Source organism: Myodes glareolus, chromosome 18 (assembly GCF_982192425.1).
Source record: "Myodes glareolus chromosome 18, mMyoGla1.1, whole genome shotgun sequence".
Lineage (NCBI taxonomy): Eukaryota > Metazoa > Chordata > Mammalia > Rodentia > Cricetidae > Myodes > Myodes glareolus.
Genome location: NC_142043.1, coordinates 36,173,414 through 36,179,413, shown reverse-complemented (window position 1 = coordinate 36,179,413; position 6,000 = coordinate 36,173,414). Strand labels below are relative to the sequence as shown.

General features: G+C 51.1%; 1 protein-coding gene across 1 annotated transcript in view; it reads left to right on the top strand.

Annotated features, from left to right (window-relative positions):
- The first annotated feature begins 375 nt into the window (after positions 1-375).
- The window catches only part of Cracdl (CRACD like), a 125,554-nt gene continuing 119,929 nt past the window's right edge, over positions 376-6,000 (top strand). The window contains exon 1 of the mRNA XM_085679534.2: positions 376-515. The gene's annotated coding sequence lies outside the window, so the exon portion shown is untranslated. The remainder of the gene's footprint in view (positions 516-6,000) is intronic.

Sequence of the window (6,000 nt, the reverse complement as noted above, 5' to 3'; positions counted from 1 at the left end):
GAGGCCCAGGTGGCAGGGAGGTGGCGCGCAGCAGCCCTGATCCTGGGTGTCTCCGTTCCCGCGGGGTCCCCGGGCCCTCGGGCCTCGCGCAGGCAGGGGCTAGCGAGGCTCCCAGCTCCGCAGCGCCGCCGCGTGGGGTGGCCAGGGTCCCGCGTGCCCGGCGGGAGCGGCGCGGGGGAGGCGCGCGGGCCTGGGCGGCGCGGAGCAGAGCTGAGCCGAGCGGAGCAGCCGCGTCCGCCCCCGCCGGGCCGCGCGCTGCCGAGCCGGGATCCGCGAGCGCGCGCCCAGCGCAGGGCCAGCGCGGCCGCCCGAGGGTCGCGCCCGTGTCCGCGTCCATCCCCCGGCCGCAGACCCCCTGTTCCCTGCGCCCTACCGCCCCCTGCTGCGCGGTGCCGCTGACCCTCGACGCTGCGGCCGGGGGTCAGCGCGCACTCCGACGGAACAGCCCCCGCGTGTCCCCGAGGACTGAGCCATTCCTGGCGCGCTTGCCAAGCACGGCCACGCTCCGGTGCCAGGTACCTGGGACATTCTGAAATGGCTTGGCCACGCAGCGCGCGTGGGGTACAGACCCCTCAGGGGTGGAGGGAGTCGGGGCCGGGGGTTTGGCGTGTTCCCAAAGTCTTGTCCCCACGTGGACCTGGGGAAGTGGTGGCAGGCAGAGCCCAATCAGCCAGGGTTCTTCGAACCCGGGGCCCATGCCACCCGTGTGAGGTCCACGTCCACGACACCCTGGCCGGTGGGGCGGAGGGAAGCCAGACACTCAAGTGCCCAAAGTTTTCCTCTGAGCACTTTGCTGGACTTAACTTTGAAATGTGAGGCAGAGCTGAGCAGTTTAACCAGTTTTAACACTAAGAAAACAGAGGAAGAGGGGGAGAAGGGCATGCTGCGTGCGTTTCAATTCTTAGTACTGGGAATAATCGTGTCTGTCTCCAAAGGCCAAGGTGAGGGAAACCAGTGGACATTGACTGACGTCCTTATGCTTCGGGTCATGGTTTATTTAACAGATCTGGAGCTTGGGTTACAAGTCACCAGAAGGGATTCTGAGTCGAATCTTAGAAAAATTCAAAATTTGAGTCAACAAATATTTGTTGAACAGTCATTTCCTAACTGGCAGGACTTCATTTTCAGTATGAGGTTACATGTGCCGAGAGCCTAAGTAGTTGCCCAAATGAGCTCGCATTTGTCTTTTGAAATGCAGGGCGGGGGGGAGGGTGGGAAGACCCCGGTGTGACTGGACTTGCGGGTAGCAGGTGGACAGTTGGTATCGCGTCAGAGTTGAACCAGAAAATCCAAATGGGAGACACACCTGTGTGATCCATTGGAAGCCCACCTTGCACCTTTCACAACTACTTTAAAGTATGCCCCTCCTTTGGCGGAGGCTGGAACTTCCTTCCATTTACCTAAACACATAGCAACAACGAAATCGAATCTCCCCAAGCTCCTTGGGAGCTCAGTCATGCAGACACACACCTGAGATGACTGAGGACTGGGGCCGCCTCAAGAGCTCTTTGAGATTATAAAATGGTGGAGAGAAAGCTCCCCCGTGGGGTGGCGTGAAGATGCCTTGCCTGCGTTAACTGGGCTGGATTCCAGGCTCAGTCCTAGTGTTGTGCAATTCCACCTCGGAGCAGTAGACAAGACTGAGAAATCAGGGAGGCTGATCCTGCCTTTACTTAAAAGTGAGGTATTTTGTACATCATGGATTTTTATATTTAATGCTTCAAAATGTTGCATGAAACATTTCTAGTAACATTACTGATTTTTTTTTTTGGTAACCTCAGAGACATTTGCCTTTGACTCATTGGTGTTCTAGATTTGCTCTGCCTCTTCAGCAGTCCTTGCCCATTTATAGAATCAAGTGGAGTACCCACTAAGTGGAGTATCCGTCTTGCAGGAGCTGGCAAGGGCATGAGATCCAGCACATGGCATCTGCTAGGATAGTTGACGTAGGTGCATCACCATTCGTCTGGTTCTTTGGACTTTATCAAATCTTGTTAAGTCTCAGTTTGCCCTTACAGAGAATGAGAGAAATGATAGTACTTTGTGTGCGTGCATGCGCCCGCACATGTGCCGCGCGCACGTGCGCGAACACTCCCAGAGTCCTGTATAGAAAGCCTAGCCTCTGCGGTGATGGTTTTATGAACCGGTGCCTTCTACACGGGGTTAGAACGCTTCTTCCCTCCTTGGGCTTGTGAGGTGCCGTCTGTGAGTCAGGAAACAACCCTCACCGGGTACCAGATCTGCTCGTGCTTGGATCCTAGGCTTCCAGAACTGTGAGCTACGAACTTCTGTTGTTTATAAGCCACAGTCTGTAGCACTTTGTTACAGCAGCCCGAATGGCTGGTGTGTAACAGCCAGCTCTCAGAGTTCCCAGTTACAAAGAGAGACTATGTGCGAAGGCCTGGGGGCCCTCCTGTAGGCTAAGTTTTCTGGGACAGCCTGGTAGGCCTGCATTTGACTTGGCAAGCTGGAGACATGTGCTTGTCCCCTGGAAGTTAGCCCAGGCAGATAGTCTTATAAATATTGTTTGTGTTGTACAGAGACCCAGTGGAAGCCTATGAATCAGAATGGTTACATTTCCTGCTGCTGGTTTATTGTGAAAGGATGCAATTTTTTTTGTTTTTGTTTTTCTTTTATGTAAACTTAATTTTGCCACCAGACAGAGTATTTTGGCTTCCTTTCTGGTATACTTAGTTCTAGCTCAGGATTCTGGTTTTTCGGGGCCTAATTCAAGTGATATTTCAATCACTGTATAACTTAAAGTAGCTTGCCCTGCCCCCCAGTCTTTCTTTAGGATCCTTCTTGTTGAGGTGGTGACTAGACACCAGGAGAAAGCCACAGTGACGTCTGGACATGGGGAGGATTGCCTCTTTTGTGTTGGTCTTCTTGCTGTTCTCAAGGGATCCCCTCTTACTCAGTCTCCCACCCCCACTGGTGGTCTCCTGGCTAGGGTTTCTACTGAGTTTTATTTAGCTGGGTCTCACGCTTGGCCTTTGCATAGGCTCTCAGACTTTTCCCCCAAGGCTTCAAGGTCCATCTCTATTAGACAGCAGATCACCTGTCGAGGTTTTCTGAAGCCACACTAGGCTGCCATTTTGCATTTCTGGGCAGCCATTACCCAACATCACACACAGGAAACTGAACCAAAGCTCCCCATGCTTGCCACCTCGCCTTCAACCTTCATTAGGTTCCGGGGGGTGGGAGTCTTTCCCACTCATTTCCTTCCAGGACCAGAAGGGCCTTTCAATATCTGTGACCAAGAATGCTTCTTAAGTTGTTTCTTCTGTCGTTGAACTCAAGGCTTAGAATAAAGCCTTAGACTGAAACAGTTAAGCTTTCTCACTGATCTGTGAAGGGAATATAAACATATTTTGTGTGTGTGTGTGTGTGTGTGTGTGTGTGTGTGTGTGTGTATGAGGGCATCATATTCTGGCACAGCAAGATGAGTATAGGTAAAAATAACTTACTATCCATTTCAAATCCCAAAAGAAAATATTTTGCAGGCTACTGGTGCACACACCTTCCATTCCAGCACTTGGGAGGCAGAGGCAGGAGGATCTCTGTGCGTTTGAGGCCAGCCTGGTCTACTGAGCGAGTTCCAGGACAGCCAAGGCAACTCAAACAAAGCCTGTCTAGGAGAAGAAAAAAAAGGAAGAAAGAAAATATCTTGAATGTTCCCAATGCAAAGAAATGATAAAAATGCTTGGGGTACGGGGTGTGCCGATTATCCTGGTTTAATCATCACACTTTGTGGCACACAGATGGGAATATCACAGTATGCCTTCCATAATTTAAAATGCAATCTTATATTAATTACCCTCCTCCTCTGTCCCTGGAGAAACTGGGTGTCTCAGTCATGTGGGGCGGGGGCGGGGGGAGATGGAGGAAAGCAAGACAGGAAAGCACCATTACTCCCTTCGGTAGGCCGGCCTGGGTTATGTGCTCGGGACTTTTAATTCCCATGGATGAATGCAGATTCCTGTTTCTGGGGCTGCTGCTTCATCTTACGAACGACCCATGGTATTCCCAGCATATATGATGAGTTTGCAGAATGACAGAAAATCTGGTTACAGCTGTCCCTTCTGAGGGCTTGGGAGTCACCTAGGGAGTAAGGCAGGCCCTTAGGGAGGCAGCTCTGTGTATGAGCCCTGGCTTTTGCACACCCTGGGTTCCTGCTGGTGCTGAGGTGAGCCTTGGAAGAAGTGAGCCTTCAAATAGACTTAGCCGCATGAATGTGAGAAGGAGCCAGAGACCCACTAAAGCTTGCGTCTGCTGGCGATTTGTCTGGCAGGTGTCTGGCGGGTATGCACATCTCTTCACTACTGGGAGACCTGGTGGGGCCAGCAATGTCACCAGCAGGTAGGACAGCAAGAGTACCTGGGGTAATAAGCTCTTCTTGTTGTCTCCAAGCTGAATGGAAACGGTGGCATGTTCTCGTCAGATCCTGTTCACGATTCTCATCAAATCCGGAAAGAGATTGTGAACTTTTAGGTCAGATGAAAGGTCCCGAAAACACACGTGTGATTCTGAAAACGTATCCCCAAACTCTCTGTAAGAGAGAGTTCTCTATCCCCCATAGCCTGAGCTTGGTGGCTGCCATGTCTCTCTGTAACCTCAGTAGTGAGCTGCCAGGAAATGAAGGCACAGGTGTGTCAGCATCAGCCACCAACCTCGGAATTTCCTTCAGCATTCCTGAAGAGATTCCTGAGGGGAGGCAACCTCAAGTAGTTCTTGTGGTTTTGTGTGAAAAGAAACTAAGAGGGAACCTCGGGGGAGGTGAGGTATGGAGTGTTATCTATCAGTTCCTCAGGTCTTTGCCTAGCTCTGGTGTGTGGGACTAGCTCCTACTCTTACCTCTGAACACCCAAATCTCTCATGGTTTTTCTTCCAAATTCTCATGTCTGTGGGAGGCGCCAGGCACACTAGTTGTGTTGCACACAGTCTTCACGAGACACTTAGAAAGGCATGGCCTCAGTGTGGGACCTGGGAATGTCAACGGGACTCTGCTTTCTCACAGCAGGGAGTTCATTCCAGTGAGGAGGGCGGGCTTTGGTTTCTGCACTACTGCTTAGGAGCCTGTGACCTCAGGTTCCCCATGGAATAGGAATGGTGGTGTACACACACGAGCGCGCGCGCGCGCACACACACACACACACACACACACAATGTTAGGTAGTAAATAATGAAGAGAATGGCTTATTAATAATTTGCAAGTGTTGGCCTTAGAAGAATGCAAAAAGGTAAGGGCCAAAGAGATGCCTCAGCAGGTAGAGCATCTACCCCCAAGTCTAAGACTTGAGCTCCCTCCCTTGCACTCGTATGGTTGTAGGAGAGGCTGTTTTCTGGATGCACACTCACACACATATATGCATGCTCACAAAGTAAACAGAATGTCTAAATAAAAGAATGTATGAGGGCATTTATTAGAGCTCCCAATTAGAATTATCCGTGAAACAACACAAAGCACTTAGCCTTTGGGATCTGATATTATTTAAGAAGAATGGGCATATCGCTAGCACAAAGCGCTCCAGCGCGGAACCGACGCTAGAAGATGCCAGGTGGGCAATGGCCTCGATGCAATTTTAAACGCAGTGATAAGCAAGGACAGAGATGGAGTAGGTGGATAGATGCCGTCAGGCAGGATGGAGGCCCCCAGCACCTGCGCGCTATATTGCAGGTGTTCCCACTCCATCTCGCGGCAGTATCTTACTTTCCCACTAGTATGTGGTTCCGAGCACCAGACTTGAAGTACTCGCAGGGAGGCCATACATGTTGTAGGTGCCCCGAGCCAAGGATGTACACATTCTAGTAAGGGAACATGGAACTGCTCTGCTTCCCGAGTCTGAACTTGGATGACTGGAACAGGTGCCACCCATGGGTAACTGGATTATGCCTGGATATTAGGTTCTCTTGAATATATAGTCCTATGCATATGAATATTGAGTGTCTTTTCTGTATTTAGAGTGTCATGATATCTGATGCCCAGCTGTCCTGGGTATA